This window comes from Callorhinchus milii, unplaced genomic scaffold (genome assembly GCF_018977255.1).
Source record: "Callorhinchus milii isolate IMCB2004 unplaced genomic scaffold, IMCB_Cmil_1.0 Scaffold3, whole genome shotgun sequence".
Classification (NCBI taxonomy): domain Eukaryota; kingdom Metazoa; phylum Chordata; class Chondrichthyes; order Chimaeriformes; family Callorhinchidae; genus Callorhinchus; species Callorhinchus milii.
Window position 1 is genome coordinate 23,228,449 of NW_024704744.1, and position 13,221 is coordinate 23,241,669.

Below are 13,221 nucleotides of genomic sequence, written 5' to 3' on the forward strand. Positions count from 1 at the left end.
CCAAGGGTTAATGGCATACCATAGAACACAATAGATGTACATTAACATGCTCGGTAGGTATCCTTCAAGAAATTGTGGAGAAGATCTTTTGATAAACATGGTCAATGAGGTGAGGTATAGGTGCAGAGGAAGTGAGCAGCAAGTGTGGTTGTATTGAATTATGAAAATAAACTGCATCAGTAAAAGTATAGATGAGAAGATGTAGTATGTATTTGGTGTTTCACTCCTTGTATTGCAGGAAATACCAGGTCTGAATAACCTGGCAAAGAGGCTGGAATTTGTCTCTTTGAATATAATGAATATGCAGATGTAGTGATGGCAGCCCCAAGATATAGAATATTAAATAAAACCAGATGGTATTTACTTGATACGTTATTCCAAAAGGCCTTGGAAGTGAAGAGGTACAGAAAGAGGGAAAATTCTAAAAAAAAGTGACCTTGTACGATAATCAAGGAACAATATTCTCCACTTTTCTCTCCTGTACTTCTAAAAGTGGTACACTATACTGGGTATTGTTCCACAGACATCAGCAATGCTCTAATACCTTGTCTTTACATGTGAACCCAGAACTAAATGTCAGCATTCTGGTTCAGTTGTTGGTTTTGTATTCTCAGAATGATCTGGGTTTGAGCAGCAACACCCCACTTTAGGACTTTATAGAGAACGCTGTGACAACGCTTTGAGACATTTTGATGTTAAATTGCTATATCAAATGCAAGGTGCTATTATTTGATCTTAAATGACATCTCACAATTGAACACAACTGGCACACAAATTTACTTCCAGTTTGAGGCACTAAAATGGTGATCAAGAATTAAGCTAAGTTGTTAGTTAACTCTCTAATTTAGGATTTTAACTCAGCATCAGATTAGAGATCAAACCTAGGTCCTTCTTGATCTGTATTGCCCTAAAATTTCTCAACCACAGAAGAATACAGTATTGCACAGCCGCAACAATATAAATATGAATTGCCGGTCTCCCCAGCTCCACTACCCACAAACTACAATGATTCAGAACTCTCCCACCCATATTCTCATCCACACTAAACTCCACACCCCCATCACACCAGTCATCGCAAGGCTCTAATGGCTCCCTATCGTAGAACGGATTGATTTCAAGATCCTCTTACTTGTCTACAAATCGCTTAAAGCCCTGCCATCTCCTTATCTTTTTGATCTGCTTTCTCCCCACTTCACTATCTGCTGCCTCCATTCAGCTGGCTCTGGCCTCCTTCTTGTCCCTCGTCCCATCTGCTTCACCATTGGCGACTACGCTTTCAGCCACTACTGCCAGAAAGCTTTGGAACTCTCTCCCCCAATCCCTCCACCTTGCTCTCTCCTTCCCTTCTTTTTAGATCACGAATGAAGACCTTCCTCGTCATATTCCACCACTGTTCAGCCCTCCAAGATGGTGACCTGTGTGAAGGGCGCTATATAAATGCAAGTTGTTGTTGCTATTGAATGTCCTAACACACATGCTGCACTGAGTGAGACTGCAAATTTTATTACCTAAGAGCTGAACTGATGCTGGACAAACTCAATTTTGTATAGAACTGTTAGAAATGAGAGGGAGAAGACTTCTATCCTATGTTTGTGGAATCAATTCAAACTTGAGTACCAAAGTTAAAAAGATACTGTACCAACCTACAGCACCACCTGTAGTCTGGAAGTAACTTTGATAAATAAGTCAAAAATGTTAGCTTGCTGAATATTACATTTGACACTGTTTTCTCACAGGAAAGTCGCTAAACCTTTCTTTTCGACCGCGCCTTTGGTCACCTCCCCCCCTCCCTCTGGCTCGGTCTCGGGATCCGAAACTATAAAGTGCTCTGAGACGCCATCCGGTGTGGAGTGCGCTATATAAATCCAAGTTGTTGTTGTTGTTGTAAAATGCTTGAACTAGGGTAGACAGGATAGATTCAATCTACTCCTATCAGCCTGGCTCAGTTGGTAGCCTCTGAATCAGAAAATTGTGGGTTCAGGCCCCATGTTGAGTCCTATAGCATAATGGTTAGTGCACTTGCCTTGCAAGTGAGAGGACCCGGGTTCGATTCCTGGGCAGGGTGAAACCTTAGGCAAGTTTCCTGACTGCAAAGTAAATAGGAACTTGATAGTTTGTCTCTTTCTGGGTGTAATAATCCCTCCAAAAAAAAAATTTGGTCACTCAACCCACAACTCTTTGTGGGATGCTAGTGTCTATAATTGGTTGTCGCATTTCGCCCACAAAATACAATCAATCCACTTTACAATATATTCTGTGAAGCACTTTGAGACATCTTAATGACGTGATAAAGCGCTATATCAAATGCAAGGATTATTATGTTGAGACTTTGAATTTACAATCTTGGTTGACACTCCAATGTAGAGCTGGGGGAGCTGGGATCACTGCATTGTTGGAGGTGACATTCTTTTAATGAGATGTTAAACTTTCGGTGGTCTATTCAGATAAGCATTAAAGATTCCATGGCACTATTATAAAATAGAAGGGATATTTTCCCAGTTTCCTGGCCAACAATCCTCCAAAAAAAATTGGTCATTCACTTCATGGCTGATTGTGGGACATTGCTGTGTGCAAATTCACTGCTTTGTTTACCTACAAAATTCATTTTAGAGTAAATTCTGTGAAACCTTATGAGACAACCTTCCCATGTAAAAGGCCTTATATCAAATGCAAGTTTTTTTTTATTATTCTACACTGTTTCCTTATTTCTGCACTTTTTAATTATTCTATTTTTACATAAAGTCCTGACTGAAAAAAGCTGCAAGTGTTCTTCTTACTTGTGGCGACTCTTAGGAGGTTCTGTGGTGATGAAAGGGATATGCCATATTGGAATACTACAAGTTCTGATAAACAATAGTGGAACCTAATGCTCATATTACATTAACAATAACTTGCACTCATATTTTGATCTTATAGAAACCTATAAGATTATTAAGGGGCACGACAGAATATATAATGGGAGACTTTTTCCCTTGGTTGGAAAAACTATAACCAGGGGTCACAGTCTTAAAATTAGGGGTAAGCCCTTTCGCACTGAGTTGAGGAAAAACTTCTTCATTCAGGGGGTAGTGAATTTATGGCATTCTCTACCCCAAAGGGCTGTAGATGCTCAGTTCCTGAACATATTCAAAACTGAGATTGATAGATTTCTTGTGGATAAAGGGATTAAGGGATATGGGGATAAGGCGGGTAGGTGGAGTTAGAATAAATCAGCCATGATCTTATCGAATGGCGGGGCAGGCTAGAGGGGCCGAATGGCCTACTCCTGCTCCTAATTCTTATGTTCTTATGCCTTCCACACTGAACATGGACATCTCAGAGCACTTAACAATGGTTGATCCCAAGGCCGAGCTAGGGGGAGGGGGAAGGTGACCGTAGACGCGGTCGAAAAGGAAGGTCTTCAGGCGTGACCTGAAGATAACGAGGCAAAAGGGTTGAGGGAGGGAGTTCCAAAATTTCGGAGTGTAGTGGCTGAAGGCACGACCACCGATGGTGGAGTTGAGGATTCGGGGGACGTGAAGGTGGCCAGACCTCAGGAGAACGGAGGCAGTAGGTACTGCTGTGGGGAGAGAGGAGGTTAGAGAGATAACGGGTTGCCAAGGAATGGAAGGATTTAAACACTAGAGTGAGGATCTTGAAATCAATCCACTCTGTGACAGGGAGCCAATGGAGTTTGACAAGGACTGGAATAATCAGTGTACGAAGTTTGGTGCGGGTGAGAATGCGGGCGGCGGAGTTTTGAATGAGCTGGATTTTGTGAATTTTGGAGGAGGGGAGACCGGCGAGCAGGGCATTAGAGTAGTCCAGCCGAGAGGTGAAAAGGGCATGGACAGCTTTTGGGGTGAGGTATTGTCGGAGACGGGCAATGTGGCGGAGGTGGGAAAGCATTAAAATGTATCCAATTGGAAGTTAGTTGGCTGTTTTGTGCTGAGTTAACTGATGACAGCTACAATTGAGCTATAATTAGCATCAGTCTTAGGGAGAGGAAATTTACCCATACTTTCCAAATGGTGAATGGGTGTTGGCTAAAGTCAGGATAAGGATCAGTTGGGGTCCACAGTTTAAAAGCCTCCCAAAGCTCACTGCCGATGCTAATGCATAAATAATCGCCGGGTAATGATGACAGCAATCTATGGAACTGTTCCGTAAGTAGAAGGAAGAGTCAAATATCTTTAGATGAGTGCTGCAGCTAAACTTGGCAAAAAAGAATAACTAAGTTAAAATGATTCAACCTATCACCTACAAAAGATATGCCCATTCAGCACTAATAATTGCTAAGAATGGCAGAGGTGACGAATGAACACAACATTTAGAGGTGACTAACGTTTATCAAAGGTGTCTTGGAGATTTTTGAAAGAGCTTAAGAGGGAAAAAACAAACAGTTTGGAAGAGTTCAGTGTGTGGTGGCTGAAGGCTTGGGCAGAATCGAATTGTGAAAGAGATAGAGCTCATATTTAACAGAATTGGAATAGGTTTTCTTGTCAAGTGGTTTCAAAGACAATTTCTTTAAGATTAAATCTATGCTTCCAACTCTTGAAGAACAAACATACACATCAGAAATAATCAAAAAAATCAGTACAATTACTGAACAATTGAGTGCAGGAAATGTATTAATAATCTCAAATGGGTGGCAAGGAAGAAGGTTGATTATAATTCTATAACAGAGTACAAACTATACTGTGCAACATTGCAAAAGTGTTGGCATTGCCTCTCGCGGTGTGGAGACCCTCAATGTCTTATTCTTTCTAGGATGGATTTTAATGCTTATCTGCAGTAGCAGGAGTAGTGCATTGAAGAGCTCACTATTCATCCTACCATACTGTACCAATCTATAGTATAGTGCATTGAAGTTCTAATATGTTGTGCATTGCAGTGCAGCGTTAGGGTGTGGGTTCGTGCCTGAGATACCCCAATCTGTAAAGAGGTGGTGTTTCAAAACTTTATATTGAAAGGAGTAAACATATCCAAATGTTAGTCACACAAGGCTGCTCAAGTGCACCTTCTGGTGGCCAGATAGAGAGCAGTATTGGTGGAAGATTAGGAGCAGGTCTGCTTCAGACTGTCCTCTCATCGAGAGAAAGAAAACTCAAGGAGGGGAAATAACTTGTTACAAAATAAATGTCAACTGAAAATGATAGGAATGTGTATAAAATCCTAGAATGTTCTTCCCAGGGGAACACTACTGCGACTAGGATACTAACACACTAGAAAATAATTTTAGCAATTAAATATAGGCAACAATTCTCGACTGGTTGGATATGAGAGAAAGTAAAGTTCCAACATGAGAAGGAAAGTTAATGATGTAGGAGAAAAAAACCCAGCTATCAATGGCACCTTAAAATTGACTGCTGTGTAAGAGAGTATGGAAGCAGAGTATCAAAGCCACTGTGGAATCTGATTAAGGATGTTGGTCCAGCAAATATATTTATACTTCAGGAGTGGAATATACCAAGGGATTTTCACACCATTATAGTATATTAATAATAATCCTTGCATTTGATATAGCGCTTTATCACATATTCTTGAGAAAGTAAATATTTTTTGTTTCCAGATCAATGGTTCTTAATGAAAGGAATTTTTATGCAGCACATTCTAATGTACTGTATTTAGACTGTGTGTACTAACTGACCATTAAATATTTATGTCATAGATGGTTTGCTTTTGAAGCTAGTACAATCTTGAGTGTTGAAATGGCACAATTTGTCATGTGATGCGTTCATATGCAGTAACTTCCGTATTTAACTATTGTATTTTCCTTGGTCACAAGCCTTATGGGTGAGATGCATTTTTTCAATAAAAGTAAATAATGATAACAGCTTAATTAAGGAACACAATTTCAGCGAGAAAGGCAAAAACAAAATTCAAAGATGTGCTGATCCGAGGAGAGGTCTGATACAATTATGAATATATTCTAGATCTTTTGACAACTTTTTAGGAAGAATAGCAAGAGATATAAAAAAAATCTATAAATTATAGCGGAAAGTTTTATCCATTCAGTTCCAGTGTTTCGTGATATGTGGACCACCATTCACTCAGAAATGTCACAAGCGCACATTACAATCCCACAGTTCTATATTACAAGGCACTGGGATATGTCTGACAGAATAAACAAATTATGTTTTTTTATTTTTTTAAAAAACAACCTCTAGAGGATTTATGGCAGAAATAAGATTCGTGACAGAACTCATTATTTATGGAAAACTAAATATCCACAGAAGTCAGGCCTGGCCAACTCAATTAGTTATGTTTGTTTAAAGAATCTGGTTAGAATTTCCACAGTGAGAAAGCAACCCGTTTGATTTAGTTTATCAACCCGCCCACTCCCTCCGCTCAGCAAGCACTGGCCTGCTTTGGATCCCGGTCCTGCCTGCCCCACCATCATCAGCCTTTCTGCCCCCGCTCTCTGGAACTCCATCCTCCTTGCCCCCCCCCGCTCCCCCACCCCAAGATCAAGGAAGGTGGTGTAGGAAGATGACCAAATGCATACCCCTCTTGAATCTAACCCCCAGCTCGGGCGCAAACCCTCAACGATCTTGGGACAACCTGCTGATGTAAAAGGTGCTATATAAATGCAACTTGTCCTATGTTTTTGTTGTTGTTTATGTAATGCTTTAAATCCAGAAATAAGCAAAGTGTAGAACGATAGTTTCAACAATCTTGGTTCCAAACAAATATTTCTAAAAGAGGAAACTGTGTGGTTTCCTGCACTGATCAATGAAGCTAGTGAACTCTGTTTTATTATGCACCTATAGAAGCTAAGAATTAACATGAGGATAATTCAGAGGAAAAATTAACATGTACACAGTACAAAGGAGAATGTAAACCTTCTCAATCTATGATAATGAAATGAAACATTTGTGTTACCTGACAACGATTGAACACAGACTTTATAAAAATGAAAGCATTATCTACCTTTATAGTTAAAAATAACCAAGAAAGTGCTTGTGGATTAATATTACATTTGTTGTGTGCAACTGGCTGTGTGTTTTGCACCCCAAATACAGTCAATCCACTTTACAGTGCACGCTGTGAAGCTCTTTGAGACGGTTTCAATGACTTGATAAGGCGCTATTACCAAAATTAACAAGCGGCGAGGCTAAACATGAATATTTATTATTCTTACAAGAAACTACAGTACAATGTTCCAAGAAGCTATCTGAATAGTAAATCATAGGGGTTGATTAATTAAGTGCAATAGATCCGGTTTACTCCTCTTTAAAGTTAATAAGGCATGACTGCTGCCAACAGTGGAATTGGCTTTGTCCTTCCAAACCAAGATAAAAATCAACTGAAATGTGATAATTACAGACCTATACCCTTGATTAGATGTATTACAAAATCCTGAATAATTGACTCTAACTGGTGTCCCAAAGTAAGGTGACTGTATCAAGCACAGGTCAGTCAGCAATTATCCAAAATACACCTTTAATTTTAGAGCAACCTCTGGAGAAGATTCAGGATATCGCAGTCTCACGAGAAAAGGTCTTTCACATGATAAAATATGATCTTTTCTCTGAAGCATTGCAATGATGGACTTCTACTTAAATATACTCAAAGTTAATGATACACAGCAGTTCTCTGCGATCTCAGAAGTTAGCCAAATAATAGAATTTAAGTTGTGTAGTTATTCATTAATAGACCATATTTTGTTCACTTGCTAGAATGATTGAAAGTTTACATCTTGCATGATAGTAAAAATAATCCTGGAATAATTTTCTATCAGCAGAAATAATATGTATGAGGAACATTATGACCTGTGATATGTTAATTAACATAGAATCAGTGATAAGGGTTAATTATGATCAATACAATCAACAAGGTCAGTTAATAATTAAACACAGTCAATAAACTAACTGGCCATAATATGCCACCCTCCAACATTGTCACAATAGTTAGGCCCAAAGCCAGCCCAAGCATTGCACTTCATGCATTGAATTGCTGCTGGTTCACAGCATTCTGTCTTCATTTAACTATTACAGCAGTATCTTACTAATCGGCAGTTTGCCAGATGGGAAATATGGGCCAACTTTGAGTCCAACTGTTGTAATCTTTGGGGAAGAGGGAGGGCATTTCACCGGGGGTGATCAATCTTTAGTTATCAACTGGCCTTGTTGACCTCATTGATCAACTCTGTGATAATTAACATATCACAGGTTGCAACTACCGCCCCATAATCTCAAAAAGGCTGGAATTAATAGTAAACTATTTATGGCAAAGACAGATCCAAAAATAGTGAATTATTTCACAATTTGCATTCACAAATCCATAAACAGGCCTGTGGAACTCAAGGAATGTTCAGTTCATATAGCATTAGTAAGATACAAAAACAATGTTACAAATCCTACCATTGGATACGGAATACATTTGTTGCACGAACAAGATCCTTGCCCATGTTTATCAGTCAGTTTTGCTCTCAGCCGGATTGATGCTGACTGGAGCAGCTGCACATCATTGTGGATCAAAGCTAGCAAGCATAGGAACCAATACCTCTTTTGACAAATAATTATCCTTGAATTTAAAGATCGAAACAGGGCTGCAAGCATCTTCTAAAGCACATGTTCATCAATACAGATTTAATTGATTCTGCTTGGCAACAATTGTGATGTGCTAAGTCTTATTAAGACACAAAGTAGAATGAAATCAATATTGCTTGCTTTTTAAATAGCACCTGATTAAACTGCCGCGCACACATTACTTAATAATAATCTGCAGTTTGCATTTTGAATATTAACAATAATCCTTATATTTGGTACAGTGCCTTTCAAGTCAAGAGGATGTCTCAAAGCTCTTACTAGGATATCCCATAAAGTGTAATGACCACGTGTTTTGTGGGCAAATACTCCAGGCAATTTGCACACAGCATGTCCCACAAACAACCATGAAACAAATGACCTATTATATTTGGGAGATTGTTGGCCAGAATACCGTGAGAAACTCCATTCTGGTTTGTAATATTGCCATTGGATCTTTAATGCCCACCTGAGCAGGCCATGTAAAGAGTAATAACTGCTATTGGACTCTCAATTATCCATTAAACCCCACATTTGTGATCTGACCTACCTCTGCCACAACCAACCCTTTGGTTCGCCGAGATCTATACATTCATCATATCCACAGTAGACCATGTCAACTTACTACTTGTTGGACTTCCCAACTCTTTCCTCCACAAGCTGCAGCCTTTCCAGAACTTTGCAGCTTCTGCCCTCTCCCCCACCGGATTCCGCAAGCCTATTTCCCCCATCCTCACCTGGCTCCGCTAGCTCCCCATGCCCCAGAATATTGAGATCAAGATCCACATCCTTACTTTTAAATCCCTCCACGTCTTGCCCCACTTTACCTCTATGACCTTCTTAAACCCTACCAATGTGACCACTCCCTGCACGTCCCTGCCCTTCTGACTTTCAGCCTATCTGCCCTCATTCTCTGGAACTCTGTCCTGGAGTCCCATCGCCTCGTCTCCTTCAAGTTCCGACCTTGCTCTCTGACTGCACCTTCGGTCATCTTTCCCTTCTCCACCCCCTCCAGAATCCAATCCCCAATGTGGATTGAAACATTCGACTGTCCAGAGCCTTGGGATGTCTTTCCAATGTGAAAGGTGCTGTATAAATGCAATTTGTTGTTATATAGGCAAATACAGCAGCCAAGCTTTGTCAGCAATGTCAATCAATAATGAGATGAATGACAAATTCAATCACATTTTAGTGAATTCAGATGGAAGAGAAATATTGGCTGGGCCACCATCCTGCTGTTCTTCAAAATAGGATTATTGTTTTCCTGCAAATATTCGCTTAAAAGTGTTTGATTCCATTTTCCTTCCACTGTGTCTGGTTCCATGGGAGGTGACTGGCCTATGATACCTTGCTTATGTGACAATCGTTGATGTGAGCCTGACTGAGAGATATCAAACTTCGCAGCTAACTCTGATCCCAATTTCTGAAAAAGAAATTACCCCGGCAAGATCCAGTGCTTTTGTACTGATCCAAGTATAGCTTTTGGATGTCAGAATAGATTGAGTTTTTGTTTCTAGTGAACATTATATAGAGGTTCCTTTTGGGGGTGACAGGTGAGGACAAACAGCAGCTGCAGTAGAAGATGAAGGATTCTGCTTTGCTCACTTGACAATTGAAGGTAGTGACGGTGGAAGGAAGAACTGACAGATCAATTAAATCTTTTTGAGATTTCGAAGATATCTGATCCTTCATTGGGGAAACTGTTTCAAATTCTGTAACTGCTGGCTTACAGTGACAATGACCATCAACAGCTATTCAGTGAGGATTTAAAAACAAGACTGCAGCAGGACCAGATTCATCATCTGTGTTGACACTTTGACAGCAGTTCTGGCCTGAAGGGTCAACATCTGCAGCAAGAAAAAGGCTGAAGAGTTTGAACCTGAAAAAGTCTAGACTGGATAAAGCAGAATCATACTACAGTGGAGTCTGTAGTAAGCACTTTAAGCACTCTGAGACACCGTCCAGCGTGAAGGACGCTATATAAATCCAAGTTTTTGTTGCTGTTGAGTCTTACGCTGATACATTTTTAATTTATCGTTTGTCATCGTTAATGCAGTTGCTGATCTGCCCCTCCCTCTGGCGTTGCCTTTCAAAAAATAAACAGTTTTAACGTGATACAGCACAACATTACAACAGATGCTGCGAGGACAGACAGAAAGAGAACGGCTGTAATTCAATCCCAGTTTCCTCCGATTTTCAAAACCAGCTTGAGCTTTATAATGCCATCAGAAAGCCTGGGCTGAATTATATGCTTTGAACTCCCCTCTGTATGGTCTACAATTTCTCATGGCTTTTCTTTTCTAAAAATTAAATATTGCATAAATTAAACATTATGTGTAAGGTCATCGGAAGTGGGGTTATGAATACTACACATTGTATAGTGATTACATTATGTGCTTTGTATTTAATCTGAATTAGAAACTCACCAGTCCTGATGGGAATTTTACTTTGGATTCATCTTATATTACTGACGTTTAATATAGTCCTTTATGTTGAAATGTCTCAAAATGTTTCCCACAAGGGAGTCAAAAATTGCAACATGCGATGTGATAATCATTTCTGGATTAACACCTCACTTTACACCTCACAAGATGTGGGCATGTCTGCTAGTCACAACGGTGGTGATTTAAGGCACAGCCAGCATCCATTGGAATTGCTTACAAACGGAGAGTGGTATTTGAATGCCAGTTCACTGCTGAACTCAGAAAATATGAGTATTATTCTAATAATATAACGATGCTTGCATTTATTATTGGTGTCTTTCACATAGGCGATGTCTCAAGGCACTCCACAGAATTTACTGTGAAGTGACCAGGTATTTGACTGTATTTTGCAGGTGAACACAGCAGCCAATTTGCACATGTTCCACACACAGTCATGAAGTGAATGATCAATTTTATCGGGGGAATTATTGTCGGGAAAACAGTCTTTAACGTTTAAAGTCACTACTCCCCAAAACTGTGGAACACTCTCACTCAATCCCTCTGCCTTGCCCCCCTCTCCCCTTTATCAAGTCCTGCCTGAAACCTTCCTTCCCCAACCTATCCACTGGCTTGGAGTCGGACTCCACCACTGTTAATAATAATCCTTGCATTTGATATAGCGCTTTACACGTCTTCTTGACGTCCCAAAGCACTTCACAGAATATACTGTAAAGTGATTTGACTATATATTTGTGGGCGAACGCGGCAGCCAATTGCGCACAGCAATGTCCCACAAACAATCATGGATTGAAAATGACCAATTTATTATTGTTTTTTTTGGAGGGATTATTATTAGGCGTGTGGAGTAAGGAAACTTGCCCAAGGTTTCACCCTGCCTGGAACTAAACTCAGGTCTCTCACTTGCAAAGCGAGCGCTCTAACCTGTAGCTCAGTGGTTAGAGCACTCGCTTTGCAAGTGAGAGACCTGAGTTCAATTCCAGGCAGGGCGAAACCTTGGGCAAGTTTCCTTACTCCACACGCCTAATAATAATCCCTCCAAAAAACCAAAAACAATAATTAAATTGGTCATTTTCAATCTACGACTGTTTGTGGGACATTGCTGTGCGCAATTGGCTGCCGCGTTCGCCCACAAATATACAGTCAATTCACTTTACAGTGTGTTCTGTGAAGCGCTTTGGGACGTCCTCCCGACGTGAAAAGCGCTATATCAAATGCAAGGATTATTATTATTATTATTATTATTAACCACTGAGCTACAGGACTCCACAGCGCTCTGAGACATTACCCTGCGTGGAGGGCGCTATATAAGTGCAAGTTGTTGTTTAATATTCACCTGAATAGGCAGATGAGAACTGATACTAATCTTTACATTTGCATTTTGAATAAAATAATAGTAATAATATTTCTTACATTTGATATGGTACCTTTCACTTAGGGATGACGTCTCAAAGCACTTCACTTTATTTGACTGTAAAGTGTAAAACAAAAACAGAAGTCACTGGGAACACTCAGCAGGTCAGGCAGCATCTATGGAGAAAGGAATAAGTATAAGTCCTGATGAAGGGTCGTGGACCCGAAACGTTGACTCACTTTCCTTTCTCCATAGATGCTGCCTGAACTGCTGAGTGTTCCTAGTGACTTCTGTTTTTGTTTCAGATTTCCAGCATCTGTAGTATTTTATGTTTCACTCTAAAGTGTAATGACTGTATATGTTGTATGCAATCTTGTTATGTTCACAAACATAAGTAATCTGTGCCAGCAATATCCCAGCAAGGAAATGAATGATCAGTTGACTTTTTAAGTATATTTGAATGAGGAAGGGACTATTGGTCAAGGCACTGGTATATTTCCATACTAGTTCTACGTAAACCAGAGGGAAGATGGGACATCGGTTTAATTGGGAGAATGAATTTCAGAGAGTCAGAAGTTTGCTGTAAATATCCAAGTAGTCTTCAGTGTTCCAAGATGCCTCTCTGCATGAAGGTTGCTATATAAGTGCACGTTGTTGTTGTTATGTTGTCCTTGAAGAATCACATCACTCCACTATATGTGGATGACTATATTTGGGTCCAAGTTGTATGCACTGTGAGCGCAGCAGCATATGTAGCTCAAATAATCTTTTCAAGTTTGATCAACAATTTTTTTAAAAACAATTTGTGTCTGGAATGGAATGCGCACTCTCTCCCTGGAGGGATTCACCCTGCTTATCTAAATCTAGAGAATTCGGGGACCCCAGAGTGTGCAGTGCGGTACTGCTTGGCAAGCTT